Source organism: Ciconia boyciana, chromosome 7 (assembly GCF_034638445.1).
Source record: "Ciconia boyciana chromosome 7, ASM3463844v1, whole genome shotgun sequence".
NCBI classification, from domain to species: Eukaryota; Metazoa; Chordata; class Aves; order Ciconiiformes; family Ciconiidae; genus Ciconia; species Ciconia boyciana.
This window is the reverse complement of record NC_132940.1, coordinates 15,662,727-15,682,103: the sequence shown is the minus strand read 5'-3', so window position 1 is coordinate 15,682,103 and position 19,377 is coordinate 15,662,727. Positions and strand designations below refer to the sequence as shown.

General features: G+C 39.3%; 1 protein-coding gene across 8 annotated transcripts in view; it reads right to left on the bottom strand.

Annotated features, from left to right (window-relative positions):
• Positions 1-19,027, bottom strand: part of ADGRL2 (adhesion G protein-coupled receptor L2) — a 163,249-nt gene extending 144,222 nt beyond the window's left edge. For 4 of the 8 annotated variants that reach the window (XM_072867125.1, XM_072867122.1, XM_072867123.1 and 1 more), the window contains exon 1: positions 18,188-19,027. The gene's annotated coding sequence lies outside the window, so the exon portion shown is untranslated. The remainder of the gene's footprint in view (positions 1-18,187) is intronic. The other 4 variants (XM_072867118.1, XM_072867120.1, XM_072867119.1 and 1 more) reach the window with 3 other exon arrangements.
• Between the last annotated feature and the right edge of the window lie 350 nt (positions 19,028-19,377).

Genomic DNA, 19,377 nt, shown 5'->3' with positions numbered 1-19,377 from the left:
ACACCATGGGGCCAGGAAAAAGAAAAAGGGAAAAAAAAAAGGAAAAAAAAAGGAAAAAAGGGGGAAAAAAAAAAGCAAAGGGAGCAGGCAGAGCTGAAAGATGGCATCCCCCCAGCTAGTTTCAAGTGCAGTGGAAGTGGGAAAGCCCTTGGGTAGGGCATAGAAGGAAAGCAAGCAGATGGAAAAGGGAAGGCCTAAGGAAAGACGCAGCCGTGCGGGCAGGCTCGCCCTGCCGCGCCATGGGTAGATGTGTCGGGGAGCCTGTGCAAAATAAAGAGGCATCTGAAGGAGCGGAGGAAGACTGACAATGAAGGAATGCAAGTCAACAGGGAACAGAAACATGCAGCACAGTACAAAAAAGGGAAGGACTTGCTAGTATGAAATATCTGAGTGTGATTTGATTTCCTTCAAGCAGACTGCCAGCATTTAGGATCAGTTGCCACACTCTCATAACCCAATGTACAAGACTCACTTTCTATTTGGAACACAAACGCAAGCTACACTAACTGCAACTCTTCGCTTTTTGATCCATATGAAAAGCCCACCAATCCACATCAGAAGCCATGAATCTGTTTGAAGAATGAGTCAAGGCAGTAATAAACACGGAGACAGAGAAAGAGAACATTGGCACTAAATGTTACAAAAGGGGCCAGCACACACCTGCAATGAGATGCATGTCTGCATGTCTACCTGCGTACAATTATTAAGAAACATTCGCTGTTCTGCAAGTAATCATAGCCTATAAATGACTGATGATTTTACAGTGCCAGAATAATATTAATAATTAAAAAAAGCTGACCAGGATTTCAACACAACTATTGCACATTCTGGGCAATTTTTTTGTTTAAAAATCAAGTCCAGAAGAGGTTGTGACAGTAATAAATGTACAGTTTATTTATGGGTCACTATTGGGCTGAACTGAGTTTTATTTCTGGAAGAAGAGAAAAAGAAAGACGGGAGGATGAATAACACAGACAAAAATGGAAAGGAAAAAAAAAAAAACCCAACCTAAAGGCCCATCTTCTCGGATACGTAAGAAGTGACAGACGGAGGCATGACAGAACACTTCACCTGACACTGCCTGGTTATCAACATACTCTCTAGAAGGTACTCAGTTTTATTTTAATATCTCTTCAGTCAGAAGGTGATTTGACGTTTTTGACCTAAAAATAGCAGCTTTATAGATCTTCTAAAAATAAAAATATCTAACCCAAGATTAACATGGTGTACGATACAAGAAGACCTCACAGCAAGCACAGCGTAAGATTTCAACCGCCAGACATTTCACCCCAGTGATTTCTGGCCACCAAAATAAAAACCAAATTCACTGTTACAGTATTAATTTAGAACAGTTAAGTAAATATCACTTTTTAGCTTTTCCACAGTGTTGTTATTTACTAACTAGAACATGTACACGTACAGTCCAGCTGGCTGAGAGCAGAACAAAGGAAACCAGGCTCTTCCTGGCTGGCAGGGACCTTCACCTGTGACTCTGGACAAGTGTCTCTTCTCCTGATCTGCCTCACAATTTTATCACATGATAGACTGGACACTTCGTGTTTTCAGTGAAAAAGTACCAGATTAATAAATACTGAGACATACATGTACTCAAGCATACACACATTCATGAGCAGATGTTCATTTACTATTGTTCAACTTTTTTTTACTATTTCATTCACTTTCAAAAATATTTATAAAAAACACAGTCTCTAAGAATAGGTAAGAGTAAAAATGTATTCACTTAAATACTTTCAAATATTTAAATATACTACTAAATGTTGCATTCCTCTCTAGGAAGTTATTTATCCTGCAATGACCACTAACAGCTTTAACTTCCGAACAGCAGGTACCGATTGCTTCAACACTCACAAAGCACCAATTTCTTAAAGCCTGGACTTACACAGAAGTCCATTTCCCACCTTTCATTTTGAGCCCCATTCAATAAGCCATAATTACAATTTTTTTTCATGTTGTTATTCTCTTACAGGTACTGGGATATAACTCATTAAGCTGGGGTTGAACAGGCTGTGGTATGGGAGGAAAAGTACCACTGCCCTTCTACTAAGGACCAAAACATCAATAATTCAAGCTGATTGGGAAACACTATTCAACAAGACGATTAATTTTTAAGAATGTGGTGGGGATAGTAACAAACATCACAGAACAATTTTAAATTTTACAAGAATCATCAACAAAGCTTACAAATATGAAGCCTTTGAAATAAATAAATCTACATCTCTCCTTGTTCCGGGTTAAAAAACCTGGACTCTAGGAGCCACAACTCTGGAATCCAACCAGCAAAGCTACGAGCATCGCCAGTGACCCAGGCAGGGGTACTCTGCTGCTCCAAGTATGCACTAGAGTACTTTGTGCCATATACTGTGCTGCACTGCTTAATGACGTTTGTCAACACAACTCTGAGGGCTTTTTGATCTTAAAGCTATTCTGTTGTAGGTTCCCCCTCCAGAAGCAAGCATTCAGTGAAAATGAATGTCAGTGAGCACACTGATTTTTTTAAAAAAAAAAAAAAAAAAAGGAACAACCTACCAAGCAAAAATTAAAAATGCAACATACAATTATCCTCTAAGGTGGCTCCATTTCCTACACATTCATAAAACTGCCCAGACTCCGGACAAGCCATTACTCAAGACGCTCCCACAAGCTTCCAAGGGGCCCCGTGCCGTTCACCTGCAGCCCTGGACGGGGAGCGTGGTGGAAGCCTCCCCCAGCCCCGGCACACACATGTGCCCTTTCTGGGAAAAGAGAGCAGCAAATCGGCGTTTCCCATGGAGCACACGATGAACCTTTCTGCTCATAAGTGCTCTTACGGTTTCCATAGTGAATGTCATTTACATGAAGGCATTATAAAGGTTCCCACATGAAAATGCATCTCTGGCATAATTATATTCTTTCAAGTTACTTTTCCTCCCACTTGCTATAGTTCTTAGGTGAAAGGAAAATATTGACAAAATAGGACATGAGGGGGACATAAGATAACCACAGACTGAAAAACATGAAACCACCAAGCCATTTTACAAATCTTTTTTTTTAAACTTTAACTCTTCATTGCTACTGGGCAGCCTGAGATCAACTACACAGGGTAAAATACCCTTTAATTTATAGCCTAAGGGTTCTTCCATGTTTAAAAGGAAGGAGCATGTAAAGAAATACAGTATCTTTCTCAACCCATCTGTTCTTTGAAATGTCTTCATTAAAATGGAGATTTTGACTTTTTGACTGAGTAACAGAAAAAGGACAAACCTGGTTTCCGAGGATCTTCATCTGCAGACAGCGCACACAACGCTCCCCTCTTTCATCTCACAACGATCGCACTTTTATATCACAGGCAATTTTTGAGGGGGAAGGGCAGATGTGACTAACTCCAGTTCATGATGATTAGCTAAATTAGTCCTAATTACACCTTTGTTTTATTATGAAGCAACTGAAAGAATCTAGCCATGAATTTGGATTTACAGCACAGAAAGACTCCTGCTTTCCCAGACCTGAGCGGCAGCCATGACGGAGACCACCGCTGCACGCAGGATGACAACAGTTACGTATCGGCCCACGTCACGACAGAGCTCCAAATCACAAGCCTACTGTAAAAAAGGTGCTCCTGATTTTTGGGGGTTTAGTTTTTCGATGGAAACATCTTACACGCATCGGCATTCACAGTTTTTCACTAACACTGCAGTAAAACCACAACTTGTTCAATGGTCAGATGGACTTGAGTGAATTTTAGAGCACAACACCAGGAGCTACCTCTTCATACCATTTGTGAGCCATAATAAAATTCCACCGAGCATATTTGCTCAGTTGGTTTAGCAGCAGCTAATATTTCCTACGTGTACAAGACCTGAACAGTTGTTCTTTTAGGTAACTTAAATAATGGCTGTAATTAAGTGATTGAGGAAATATTAATCGTATCTCTCAACTGTGCTGAAGTCGTGAACGCAGTTGTGCAAACTGCTTAACCATAGCACTGAAACAGCAACAAATTTTCCTACTGCCCCATGTATTCTTCATAAATCCTTACTGATTAGTTTTAATAATCTGTTAATGCTGCAGCTTTATTTGGTGTATCGGTTATTATGTATCTATTTAAAATATAAACAGAAATAATTTACTGGCTATCTTCCAGCAGACCTACGATAAATTTTTCATTTATTTGACTTTCCTTCAATTAACATATAGGACTTTGGTAACTTTTTTTTTTAACATATAAACCTATATTGAACAAAAAGAATTTTTTTAAATAATTGTTTCATATATCGAGTAATTTTCTGTGAAAAATACACAAGAACTAAAAAATGTATTGTCTACAGGATCTTAGCAACCTATCACATGCAAAGATCAGTCAAAGCTGGACAAGAAATTAAGCTGAATATAACTAAAATAAACCAAACCTTTAAATTGGCCATTAATTAGATAGGTAATAGACAGATCCTGATTTCACTGTAAGTCACTATATTATATCTCTAAAAAAAAAAAAGAAAAAAATCAAAGGGCTATATGTTCAGAAGCAGGCTGAAAACGGTACCTAATCATGCCACTCTCCAAACACTGCTGTAGGTATCACTATAATCAGAAATAATATCATTAGAAGTGAAGATGTAGTAAAAATATATGAATTCTGTAGAGGTGACAGAAGTATAAGGAAGAATTTAATTCACAGGTATACTTCAAAAGTTATACTGTTTTTATGTGCTCTGTTCGGCAGATTTTTCAGTCATGAGCCAAGAACTGCTGATTACTTGCGTCCCATTTGCCAAATACAAAAGCTTTATTAGTCATAACAACACTGCTGTTCCAAACAGACAGAGAGATATAAATAATAATAAAAAAGACAAGGGATGAAAAAAAAAAGACAGACTTATCCCTTCTGCAGGGTTAGTTGTCTGTGGGCAGTTAAGTATGACTTAGTGTGGCTTCATTTTTAATGCACGCTACAAGTAAAATGACTATAGTGTGGATTTGTGCTTTGATTTATTGTCTTGCAAACAGAAGAATACTAATTTTAAGAAGCCATTCATTACAGGGTTTGTCCAAAAAGAAAAATGGTTAATCTTTATCTTACAGTAATATATACATTCCAAAAATGTTTCAGGGGAGCACATAAGGATAATAATTTGGTCAGACTATTTCTGCATAAATTTTCTTCTTTCAAACACAGAAATTGTCTTCTAAAACATTAGAAAACTTTTAAAATTATAAATATGTGTAAAACAAATCGACTGTAACCTATTTTTAATACTTTTTAAATAATTAGAAATAATTATTAAAATAATAAAATAATAATTTAATTACAATAATAAATAATAATTTAAAGTGCTGATAAAAATGCTTTACCTCTTATTGAATTTTTATGCACTCTTCACCCTTTTATTCCAAGTACTGGCTTCTTCTTAGGGTATACAAGCCAAGCACTGCCCTCAACAATGCAGTCACAGTTCACGCTCTTAAATCGGTTGGAGCTCCACATTCATCAGGGGGTAACATTCGTCCTTTTGTGTTTTCTTTTTGCTTACAGACAAAAGATACAATCGTTTTCCACAGTTCAAAATGAATGAAGTGTGAAGCCAATCTAAGAACCTACAGGAGTTTTTCTAAAATAGAAAATGTTATTCTTCGGGTCATAATTCTTGTTCTGGACACAAGACTAAAGACAAAGCTCCAGAATTTTGCTCTAGTTGTGTAAATACAAGAAGCATGAGTTACTGATGACAGATGAAGTCATACATTGCTACCATGATTACAAAAATAATGAAGTTTTGAATATTCGTTGTTTAATGCAGTTTTGAGGCCCCAGTTCTTTTCCAGTAATCCACCAGAAAACATTTAAACCTGTGTGCAACATTACCTTCTATCAGCTCATTTTCAGAAGTGGAATATTTCATGTCAAAAGAAACAGGTGTATCTTTCTTCTGGTAATCAACAACAATTTAAAACAGATGGGTACAGGATCTTTCTACATAAAGTCTTATACCTAGAATTAATCCAAAACATCCAGGAAATATCATGTCTTACAAATTTAACTGATACTGTCCATGCACGTGTACAACGCATGGAACATATATTGGAAAGTTCTTCTACAGTAAGAATTGCCATCTATACATCTTCTTAATTTGGAATGACCTAATTATGATTTTTCTACAGTAAATCAGGGAAAGAGAGGTATTTTGTTTGTTTAAAGACTCGTTATTCCAGTATTTATTGAATTATACCTCAAGGTATCATTGGCAAATGATAGGTAAATACCTTGCAAATTTGCAAGGTATGGCAAAAACACTTTGCCATTCAGACTGCTATTCTGCTCAATGCAGTTATTCATAAATGACTATATAACCTAAGGTACTTTGTTCAATCAGTCCCCATAAAGTGTTTTTTATTGATAAAACATAATTAGTTTTATTAAATGTGACTGGTACATTGCTTCTGCCAAGTAAGTGAGTATTAATGTCTCACTTTTTTTGTTTTTTAAAAAAACAGATGGAAAATTTTAAGAATTAAGGAACAGCTTGAATGTCACTTACATGAAAACTGTACAAGTATGACATTATTGTCACTTTTGTTGCTTGTAGTAATTTTAAAAAGTATCTATCTAAGTTACTTATCACCATAAAAACCTGGTGCTAATGAAACAGAAAACATGTGTTACGCTACGGCTAAAACAAAGTAACATGATTTTCTTCAAGCAGGCTCTTCCAATGCAGCAAGTAAATTACCATTGTTCTACCTTCAAAATACAAGAGTGTGAAAAAATATATCTTAATCCCAGCTGTAGTATCCTCACAACAGAATTAAAGTTACATATCCATCTTGATTTTCATATTGTACGGCAATCTCCACCGAATGGAATTTCTGAAACATCCTTACCTTGCCGGGAAAGAAAAAGACACATTGTGTAAAGAAAGATTATGTCCATTGCTTCCCCGTAATTCCTCAACAAGATTAACAAACCTCTCTTTCTTCATCATGACTAATACATTAGTATTTTCCCATGCAAAAAAGATGATGCAACTTTTCAACTCCCAGCACCTACCAAAATCTCTACGAAAGACATCATTTATATATTTTCTGTAAATCTTACCATTATAATCCTATTGGAGTGTAATTGCTGTGGCTAATATTCTTACCCTGTTATGAAAATGCTCAACATAAATGTGGCACTGAGTTGTTAAGATAATACATGATCATGCTGTGAGAGGGTAATACCTATACAATAGCCCTTGCCAATACCATAAATCTCTTTATTAGACAACAACCTATTACAGGAGATCTACTTAACTGTTTCCCTACTTAGAGGGCCATTTGGTGTTACAATAACAAGCTGACTTTTCACATTAGCAAGGATTAGCCAGTATAAATAATAAATCGACACCAAGTTGCTGCTCTTTTAGATATGGTAAATCTTTCCTGGTGTTTAAAAAGAGAATCCAAACTAAGGACCACGTTAGGCTGAACATATGTTAAGTTTAAAGTTCTGTTAGTTTAAACTAACAAAAAGAAAATCAACTCTCAAACCAATTTATGTGGCAGATTTATTACAGGAGAGCATGTTACGGAGAGCTGTTTCTGTTTTATGGAATGTGCATGCATACTGCTTTATTTCCTAACAGCATCATAGCAAATCATCTTTAAATTTACTGAAATATTTTAAAGTAAAATTATTGCCACCATTTTTCCAGAGATAAAAAGTACAGAATTCATCTAAGTACCATCTATTATGCTTCTTGCTCAGCAAGCAAAACTGTATTATAAATGAATTATTTTCTTCTCTGAAGTCTTAACTTTTTGAAGGATCATACACTTTCACCATCCAGATAACTAAAATACAAATTATAAAACCTGCAATACACCAGATCATTTCTTTCATTGTGCTAGATTAAGGAAAATCACTATTTAAAATAAGTATTTCTGATTTTTCAAGCTAGTTTGTAAGTTACAATCTACAAATAAACTTAGGTTATGATACTCCTTGCTCTTTGTTGTCAATATTTTTCTAAAGCTTAAAACAGCAATCCTTACCACTGTTTGCTTGCTTTAGTCCAACTGTATGAATTCATCAATTTTATTTGGATGAAATTCATTCACCTTTTTATATTTTATGATAGAGAAAAGGCAAAACTAAGAGTTAGCCTTGCATCTGCAATCACTTTGATTATGATTCATAACACTGCTTGCGTAAATAGAAAAGACTTACCTATTGCTTTTTGGCTAGCACACTACACTGCACGAGATGTACCGAAGACCTGAAAGTACTGTGTTGTCTCTCTCATGCTGACGTGACATTTTTAGAATCAGAGAAGACAGTTTATGCTTCCCATCATACAGAGTACCAAAACTGTCCTCTTGCACTTCGACATGCAAGAATTGCTTTCCTTGGTTCCTTTTTAAACTTTCAATAAAAAGGCACTTCTTTGAAATATGAAGTCAGCTTTTGCTTACTGACGTTTTAAAATTTTTGCCCATTGTTATTTACTGTTACTGATGGACAGCCTTTTTAAAAGCTATCTTGCAGAGCCTTTCTGCTCTGCGTAACAGAGAAGGCACTGTGAAATGAAATTGTACTTACTGGAAACAATTCAGCCCTGAATGCCTTGATTACTCTGATTATCTCATATACAAGCTCCCTCTGCAGGTAATCAGAAGAATGAGCAAAAATATGTGAAAAATGTGGGTAACAACCGGCATAGGAACCCAAATAATCAGTCATCATTTTAAAGAAACTCCCCCACAAATCCTTCTCCAATGTTATCTGACATAAGGAGTTAACACAGAAAACACTACTTTTTTTTCCAGCTCTTTGTCTCTTCTTGTCCCGTCAGAAAAGTTAAAACATTCAGCTTTAGTCTTTCCTGTATCAGAATACACAGATTTCTTTTTCAAAGTCACCTAAATGTTTTCAGGACAGGGAAAAAAAAAGAGAAGAAAAAAAAAGAAAAAAAAAAATTGCTCTGCTTACCCAGAACCAAACAGAAATGAAAGACCACCCAAACAAGAAAACAAATTCATCCTATCTGATGTACCTCCCTAACCCAAAAACAAACAAACAGCAGCATCCCTCATTCTGTTTACTGCTGGGAGATAAAACCCAACGCCACTTTCGGATACAATTACACATGCACTGTGCCGAAGTTTGAAAAGCAACTGAACTGAATGGTAAGTTACCTTGAAAATTAAAAAAGCCTCTATCAATTTATATCAAATTATGAAGTAACAATGTAGTTTTCATCCAATTGGAGGTAAACTGCTTTTCCTCCAAAAGACATTACCCTTACCTTAAAATGTCTTAAGTTTTTTCACCGTAATAGCATGAGCTTTCTAGATAAAAATCCCTTCAATGCAAATGGGAAAAAGCTTCAATGAATGAAGCTATAAATATTAAGCAGATCAAAATTAAGCCTTCGTCCTATCTAACCTTTAGCACACACTCAAAAAACTGGGAAGCCATCAGGCAACATTAATTTCTCTTCTAACATGGAAAGAATGAAAGTATGCCTGTGGTTTTGTTTCTCTTACAGAGCCAAATCCCACTTTCTTTACTTCTGCAAGTAATGCCATTAGACTTATGAAGAATACTCAAAAAATAAATGCATATGCATAGGGTATAAAGTCACATATGCCCTGTGTGACTTTAATTTTCACTGGAAAAATAAACTCCAAAATATAACCTTTCAAGGTTTCAATGTCAGCTTTAAAAAAAAATATAGTGGAAATAGACTCATAATATTCTAGTATGGCTATGGTCATTACATGGGACAAATGTAGGACAAATTTGGGGTGTTCACTTCAAGATGATGAGACTGCTGCATACAGAGCTCTTTGCTGCTGGAATATATTTAACAGTTGGATCTACAAGCGGTTATTATCAGACACTATTATATACCTCCTCAAATGAGGGAAAGAATGAGGAAGTAAAGCAAGCAGGGAAAAAAAAAAAACAACTCCAACATTTTGGAGAGATGATGCGCTATTCAAGCACCGGGTAAGATTATTGCCTGAAGGGCGAAAGGATTTCTTCTCACTTTCAAATTATGTCAGCCTGCAACTCCCCTCCCTCTCTAACACAACTCCCAGCCTCAGACCATTTTCTTGGCACAGCAGCTCAGCCAGGAATACACCTCAACTGCAGAGGCACCTTCTCTCCTTTAAGCACTTCATACTGATTTACACGAGAATCAGCCTCACCGGCTGACAGTCTGCGTTTAAGAAATACCTATTAGACTGAAGTACATCAAAGCCGAAGGAGACACTGCCCTTCAATATTTAAATGACAAATTTACCAACGAAATAGTTATGAATTGGTCTTCTGGAGAACACTCACTCTGTTCAAACTGAAGATGCAACCATTATTCATTCTGGGAAAGCAAAGTTTTCCAAATCAGTCACTTCGCGTAGAAAAAGTCTAAATTAAGCTTAGAAGAATGAATAAATGATGCCTGGATCAGATTAAAAGAATTCTGCCTACCATCAACACCGGAATCGGGAATTTGCCAGAGAAATGCAGAGTCAACAGCAGAACTTGTTCTCGGGAATCTTTTCTTGAAATGTCACTTTATTTAGAAGCGACGCTGCCTATTGCGAGGGAATTGTTTCTGAACACTGCTCACACCAGTGTAGACTGCTATGCCGTAAAAAATTACAAATATGATACTGTAAGAGAATATATAGAAAAGTGAACTAAAGTCTCCTTCTGGCATGTGATCTCTCTCCACACTGCAGCACTAATTTCAGAGTAAGGATCTCTATTTACACCAGATCCCATCAACAGCAAAGCAAGGATGATAGTCAGAAACAAGGTCGGTCATCCCCGCCCCAGCTGCCAGAAACAATTTTTAACAGTAATCGGCGTTAGATTATTCTGTCATCTAGATTCAGAGCAATAATCGGTGTGAGGTGTCGACTGATAGGAAAACACCAACAGAGGGCACAAAGGAAAGCAGCAGACTACCCTAAATGAGAGATTTGGGATTTTATCACGTCCAGAGGCAACTAAATAAACAGAAGTAGCCTAATTTTTAAAGCACAATTCTCCAGTGATAAATTGTCTTGCTGCTACTTTGCTGCTATTATCTATTTTTCAACAGTTGCAGATACAAATCTAACGGTCCATTAAGGAGCTACACCTCTCTAGCAGCAGTGCACATTGAGTGCTCAGCTGCTCCCTACACTGTCCCCACCACAGAAAGCAGCAAAGAAGCCCAAGAAACACGAAAAATTCCTTCTTTACCAATCTTCTTTACCATAAAAGGTATGAACATTCCCTACACCTCATCTATGCATCAAGGCGTCCCTAATTTAAGAATTAACATGTTAAACACACTTTTATTTGTACAGTATCAGAAAGCAGGATCTTAAATAACAGTCTTCATTCCTGTTATTTCATTCCAGCTTTTGTAGCTTATTGTGGCCAAGTAACACATCATTAAAATACAAGCATAGTATAAAAAATCTTCATATACATTGATCAGTGTCAAGTCAATCTACATTACATTTTAAAAACTGTTGCACTTTTTCCCTGTATTGCCACTTGAGCAAAAGGAAGTATCTTCCTTGGGTGGTAAACACATGGTAAAACACTGTTAAAGTGAAAAGACAGTCATTTCAGAGTTATTTAGTACAGCAAGGGACAAAACAAGCAGACCTAGACTCTACCATATTTGTATGAGGAAATGGCATAAGATAACTCTCCTATGACAAAAAACTGCATTACGTTAAAAGGAAAGTATTCTTAATATTGCATCTATGTAAGAAACCTAAGTAGCTTCTTATTAGCTCTAACTAGATTTTCTCTGAAGCTAGCTACTTTCACTACTGAAATACAGACACTGATACTTAAATCTTTGTGTGTAAATGTTAGTGTTTATAATGTGCTCCTAAGAGATTAAGATTAAAAAAAACAACCCACACAACCAAGACAGGCCCTATTTTTCTCAGCCCATGATCACTTGTCAAGCCATGATTAATGCTGTGCTCTGTAGAGGGAGACATTACATCTAGGCTACAACAGACCTAAATTTTACCCTAAGGCAGAAGTCTGATTTAAACATCTCTATTCAAAGTGACATTTGTCCTCTCTTTTCAACCAGTTTCCTCTGAAATTCCAGTAAACTGACTTTGTGACCTACAAATGGTCCATTGATTCTAACTTGTCGTGTTGCCTGTCCTTGTAGCAAAGTTAGTTTTGGTGACTGAATGAAGCAAGATGTTATGCATTCAAGAAAAATACAGGAGCAGAGTCCATTAGGTGCTCTATTAAATGCTCGGTTGGATAACAGTGACTAGAATTTACGGCTATAAGGATTCCAGCTTACACAGAAGAGCTAAAGATAAATACTGAGGTCAACACTAAAAATCAGAAAATATTTTTATATTCAGAAGCAACAATGGCCTTCATATTCTGAGGTGATGAGCAAAGATTTTTTTTTTTGTATTACAGACAAGAACACGGGCATCGTCAGGACCACCCTGAAAAGTAATTACATTTTATCTCTTGCCTTTCACTCTGAAATGTCTGCTACGGTATTTACATTTGTCTGTTACAAGAACAACAAGAGAAAAAACTAGTTGTGATCACTTATCTCAAGTAAATACTATTTCTCCAGTGAATGGTATTATTCCATCTATTTTATAAAGTTATTGTTAGATCCTCCGATTTATCTGTAACTGCTATTGTAGCAATAAAAATAAGACATGCTTATACCTTATAAAGAAATAGCCAAATAGCAGACCTGGACATGTAGAATAGTCAATATCCTTCTTACTGAACATGAAAAATGGCAACGTTTGATAATATTAAGCAATTTAGACAGTGCTGGCAAGTTCCTACTAGCCAAGGTAATCTTATTTCTGGTGCTTTTCAGGGTAAATTGATTTTTTTTTCCCCTCCTCTTAGCTGCTCTGATAATTGAACAAATTTATACAAGTGTGATGGGATTTTACTTAGCAGACAACACACAAAACATTCCCCAAACATGAAGTACCTTACTCATAAAAACGAATTTTTGTTGTAATTAAGCAAACTGTATTTAAGCTTGCTTTGTGCCAGGATAACAATCAATAGCATTTTGTTGGAGACTGCACTCTACCTGCAGGTGTTAAGCACTGTGCTTGCTTCAGTCAGGCTGCAATATTTTTGATTATTATGCCCTTCTAAATAATTTGGGTAAATAGCAGGCTAGAGTAAGTTGAATCACTACAGTACCTTATGAACATCAAGAGAGAAAGAAATCATGACATATGCAGATTACATATTCTTCTAAAACCCATGAAATACTCCATTTAATGTAACAATCCATAACCTGAAGATGCTACGATTCTGAATTTGAAGGCTTTTTTTTTTTTCCTAAGGAATCAATTTCTGGTTAACTATCAGTTTGTATCTAAAGAATGCTGCAAGACCTTACCATTCATTAAGCAACTGTATTTCTAAAACTAAATTGCTTATAGTAAGCGACACAATCTTCACAGCCTATGTTGTAGAAACATCTTGTACATTACAGGCTGAAAAAATCATGAACTCCAATAAAATTTTCTACTGAAAAGGGCTTTAAGCCTGTCATCTTTCACCTTTTAAATGAAGAATGTTAAAAAGAATAATCTTTGTTAAATAAAGACTGGGAGTATTTTCTAAACCAGGTATATATTCACGTTAAATCGCAAGTTACCAATATTCCAACAGAGCCACCTATTACTTTTATTTTAAGGACTGTTGGAAACAAAATGCAGCTATCTTTGAAAACTATTTAAATATTAAACACTATTGTTAAGAGTATTGAGAATGGCCTTAAAATAGCTTTGTTTTTTCCAGTTTTCTTGACATCCAATTACAACCATGATGGTTTAAATCTTGTTTCAAACGGAGGGTTTTAAAAAAAATAACAGACAGCTAAAAGCTGTACATGTATACTTAGAAAGGTGAATTTCTTAAAATTTCAAATCGCTTTTGTACATCTCAAAATCAATCCTAAAAAATGCTTCGAAAGAGCCTGTTTAACGTGGTTATCTCCAAGTAACACATCTGACTATAGATATCACTAGCCTGTGCTCTCAAATATGTTGCTTTATAACTGACTACTCGTCTATGTATGCATGAATATGATTTCAATTATACACCAGACATAGTTTAACTTCTTCTCTTGCAGTTCACCAGGTAAATTCATTAATTGTTACTTCCAGTTCTTGTATTATCAGTAATCCACAGATATTCCTCAGTGGAAATGCAGAGGAGACAGAGAGCATTTTTTGATATAAAATATCTCCAAGTGGCTATTGGTAGGTTTTTCTTCATTATTATTATTACTAGGCATGGTGCTACCCTCAGCAAGAGCCATACTAGAAGTTATCAGTATTTTCTTACTGTATGTCAACATCTTAGATGGACACAGGATGAGCAAGGGCTTGGAAATACATAAACTTTTTAGACCAAATTTCGGTAAAAACTTATGATTATGTTTCTACCCTCTCTAAACATTAAACAATTTTTTATATTGGATGGATATTATTATTTGTATGAATTTATGACACACTATATAGAAATGTATTGCAAATATAACTTTGATAAATATTTTGCCTAACTAGAGACTTCTCTTTCCAACATCCTTAATTGGAAATTATGGACCTTTCTAAAAAGCTGTCATTCAAGACTGCAGCATTTTTTCTTCATCATAAGTATTTCATTTTTAAAAATACATATTAATCAAAATGTCATGCCTACATATTGCATTTTCAGAAAAAAATAACCATATTATTACATATTATTAACCATAAAGACTACAAACTCCTAGGACTATACTACCTTGCTTATTTAAATTTTAATAAGGTGCTTCCTTACTAGAGACTAGAATTCCTGAGTAACCCCCTTTCCTGACTTTACGCATTAAAAGCAATAAGAGATAAGTAAAACATTGAGAAAGCTTATGAAGTGATCAAATAAGAACTAACTAAGCAAACTTTGTTTTTTTTAAAGCTCTCCTCTTGCTCATTTTAAGAAGGGAAACACCCAGAAGCCTGGTGTTAATGTCTCTGCTGATTGTGAAAATTGCAGCAATAAAAACTCCAACTGCTTGTCTTAAATTAAGACTTGCAAGACTACATGTGAGATCTGTATCTTTACATTAGTTTTTATAACATTTGGAAGTTTGGTTGCCTGCTTTGATGTTGGTCTATTAATGAGCAGGGGAGCCAAAAGCCAGAAAAAAAATGTTTACTGGAAATTCTCAAGTCAAAACCTGAAGTAATTGGTTTGTTCTACCCCACATGATTCAATATCCTGATTCCCCCAACTACCAGCTCCCTGAGCTATCTGAATGTCTATGCTTTTTTGCTGTTGCCAACACATAGTAACCCACAGTGATTGAAAATGGCAGCTGAAGTGCTGCTGCAGCACATTAATTTTTCTCTAAGTGGTCCAATTTTGTCATCTGCATGTTGAAAATCTTCTTTCTACTACATTTTTTTTTTACCTTTGGAGATTTGTTGAATTTGGGGTTGCCATCATATAAACCTAAGTCCAACATTTTCAAGACAATTTTTAGATTATCCCTAATAGCTGAAAGGATAATGCGCTTTTTCTTTATAGCACTCTGCATTCAAAGCAGACTAGTTAACAGCAACTTAAGTGTGATAATGGCAATTACATCAATATGTTCCTTTTATACCACCAAAAGGTACTACTTCAGACAGCTGAAGACATTAGGTAAATAAACTGCTGAAATTACCTGAAAGTAATGACATGCAATTTTAGGACCACTAAACACATCTATTTACAAAACGCCCAAATGGTCATGTCCATTTAAGAATAACAGAAATCTAGATAAATTATTTAATTAACTGCAGGGGTTTTTGCCCAGACATACCATATATACTCAGTTCCTTCATTAAATGAAAGGAAATTGAAGCATGAGTGAAGACATCCTACTCTAAAGGCACATCCCTTCATGGCTTAAAAAGAGACAGCCCCCCCAAACCATCAAATGGAGAGCCAGAAGGAAAAAAACAAACAAACAAACAAACAAAAAAACCCCCACAAACAGACCAAATGCTACAACGCTACATACCAAGCACTTAAGCCAACAAGCACAAAATGTATGTTTTAATATCTGGAGCATTCAAGTAAAAGGTTTGGAAGGAAGGAATAGGCAAGGAAGGCATAGGAAGTTCTTTCTTGCCAGAGATATAATACACCAGAATACAGTCCCCAAGAAACACCTGATCCCTGGAAAAGGTCCCAACTTATTGACAGATAACTGGATTTTGCTTGGCTTTTGGGTTGCTAGATTATGAATATTGATTTGCAAAGATAATAAAAGGGTAGGCCGGGCCACATCCCCTTTCAGACTCAAGGAAATAGTAACAAAAGAATAAAAACCTGCAAATATGCAGTCATGTAAAACAACTTACAATGCAATAAATGTTCTACACTGCCACCAAAACAGCACTCCTGCCATACCTGGTTCCAAATTATTTATTATAGGGTCATACTAACCACAAACTAAGTTATCTTGTAAACACAGTATCACAGATTAAATGAGATTACAAGAATTACTCATTTTCACTTTTTCTAGAATAAGAAGGAAATGGAACCATACGGCCGGTGGTGATCAAAACTTCTTTTAAAACTCTCCATAAAAATATCTATTATTCCAGCCTACCCACCCATTAAGGAGGGAAACATATTTGTTTCAAAGGTCTGGAATCGAGAGGTCTTTTATCACAAGTTTTCATTTGTTTTCTGAAGTAATTAGAAGGTCTTCCCCATTCAGTCCCCGCACGCAGTAACGTGTAGGCCATACCCAGAGCGTGAGTGCGGCAGAAAGGGCTTTCTAAATCCCCCTCACAGAGAGGAGACATCAGAAACCACGCAACAGTGCCTGTCATAAAAGGTCACTTTTTTTCCTCGGAACAAACCATTAATCAGCAGAGTGTAATTGTCCGAGCGCTCGCAAGGGCTCTGCGGCGAAGGGACCTTGTTTTTCACTCGCATAATTGCAAAAGTTCAGAAACATAGCCCAAATCCACCTCCCCATTTTACCCCTTTACAATTCCCACTGCCCTTTGGGCCTCTGCTTGGAAGCAAATGGAAGACAAGCTGAAGTTTTCTCAATTGAGCCGGAGCTAAGAAACCTTTGATATGCTAATACCCTCCTTCAAACGGTAAGAATTCACACTTGCATTAATTCAAACAATTTGCGCAGAATGATGCGAAATGGCACCTCTTTTCGTGGCGAGCAACAAAAGGAGGGAGCCGGAGCTTCTGAGGAAACCAAACAGCAGAACATTTGTTCTGCAGGACTCCTTCCGTCGCGCACAGGGGCATTTCTATGCAAAGAAAAACACACCTGAGCACCAGCAGATCTCTCTACTTTCTGACAAACCACGCTCAAACCCCAGCAGGGCTAGCGCAGACTAACAACAAGATGTTATTTTTAGAGCCAGACACAGCAACGGTGCCTCATGACACACTCTGTTTTCTGTCTCCAGATGGCCCCAGATTTCTACATGTGAAAATAAATAGAAATTAAAAAAAAAAAAAAGTTGTTCTCACTCCACAGCCGACAAAGGGTAATTTATTCCTCTTCCCAAAGCCCCCCCACCCCGCACGCACGGGCTGGTGGACGGACGCTCGGCTGAGTTACAAAAATAAACCCGCAACAGGTAATTATTTACCGAACGGATGCAACTTTCGCCGCTGCGCGATGCGCGCCGGGGAGCGCCCAGCCGCGGCGGGGCCTGCTCGGCGGGCGGACCCCCGGCTCCGCAGCCCCGCGGCGGGGCGGCCACCGGCGGCGGGCGGGGGCTGCGGGGACCCGCCGCGGCTGCCGCAGGCCCCTCCGCAGGGCTGGGGGGAAGGCCGGCGGGGGGGGGCGGCCCGGTCCGGCTCCGCGCGGGCGGAGAGCGGCCGTGCGGGTCGGCGGCGGCGCCGCGCTGCTCCCGCCCCACGGCCGCGGCCTCGCCGAGGGGCACATGCCTCCTCCGGCGGCGGCGGGGGCCGCCAGCCCGCCCGCCGGCCCCCGCGGGAGTTGGGGGGGGGGGGGGGGCGACGACAGCGGCCTCGGGCACCGGCAGGCGAGGCAGACTCTAAAGTAAGTGTTTCCCCGCCGGCGGCTCGGTGGGGACCGCCAGAAGTAAGGAGCAGGCGCCGGCAGAAACGAGCGGCCAGGCTGCGGCGCGGGGCTCCGCTTACCTCTGTCTGGGAGCCGAAGGCGGGCCGGGATCTCTCGCCCCGGCGGGACCCGCGAGCCGGGTCACCCCGCCGAGCGCAGGGCTGCGGGAGAGCGCGGCGGAGTTAGTCCCGGCGCTCCGGCGGCGGCGGCGGAGCGGGGAGCGGGCGGGCGAGCGCCGGGCTCGGGCGGGGAGCGGGAGGCAGCTGGCTCTGCGGCTCGGCGGGCTGGGGCAGCGCAGAGCAGAAGGCGGCTTCTCCTCCAAGCAGCCAGCCGGGAGGCTTTTCTGGGGCTAAGTCAACATTTTCCTGCAGTTTCCGACACTCCGCTCCGCACGAAACGTACGATACAGCCAGGCTCCCGCACGCACGCACAAAAAATTAGATTAAATTACAAAAAAAAAAAAAAAGAAAGAAACGAAATGGAGGGGACGACGGGCGCAGCGCGCAGTGTGTGTGCCCAGCCTTTGGAGTCCTTTCTGTGCAACGATGAGGAGACGGGAAGCCGAGGCGATGCCAGCAGCAGGAGTAGCGGGGAACAACTCGACAATGTTACAATGAACCCCCCCTCCTCTGTGTCTCTGTCGCTCGCACCGACCGGATTTACATCTCCCGGGATGACACTCTGGCCTCTGGGGGGGTGCGGGTCCGGCCCCTCCTCGGATTTTCTCCTCTTCCTCCCGGTGCTGCTGCCCCGCCAGCGACTGGAGGCCGGGCGCCGGGCGCTGAGCTAGTAACGCGCGCAGCAATGGGAAAAACGCAATACATACACACCAAAAAAAAAAAAAATCCCAATGAATTGTATCGCAGCCTCCTTTTTGCTCGTGCACCTCTCCGTGTGTGACTGGGGATTGCGAAGTCCTGACACAGACTCTCCGCCGGCTCTGAACTGGAGTCACCTCCAGCCTCCTCCCCCTCCAATCTCCACCCCCTCTCCCTCCGCTCCCCACCCCTGGGCTCAGCTAATCATATAAACATATTATCACGTAGAGCAGCACCGGCGAAGGACAAAAATCTCTCCCTTCCTGCCTTTTTTCCCTCCCCTCGCCTTTCTTCCAGCTGGGGGGGCGAAGGCTAATAACAAACGCCCGGCCGCTCGGCACCGAAGGCCGAGCAGATGGGCTGCGCGCCAGCGCTGCCCGCTCCCCACCCCATCGCCGCGGCTGCCCAGGGGCGCGCACCGCCGCGGAGCCGCCCGCCCGCCGCCGCGGAGC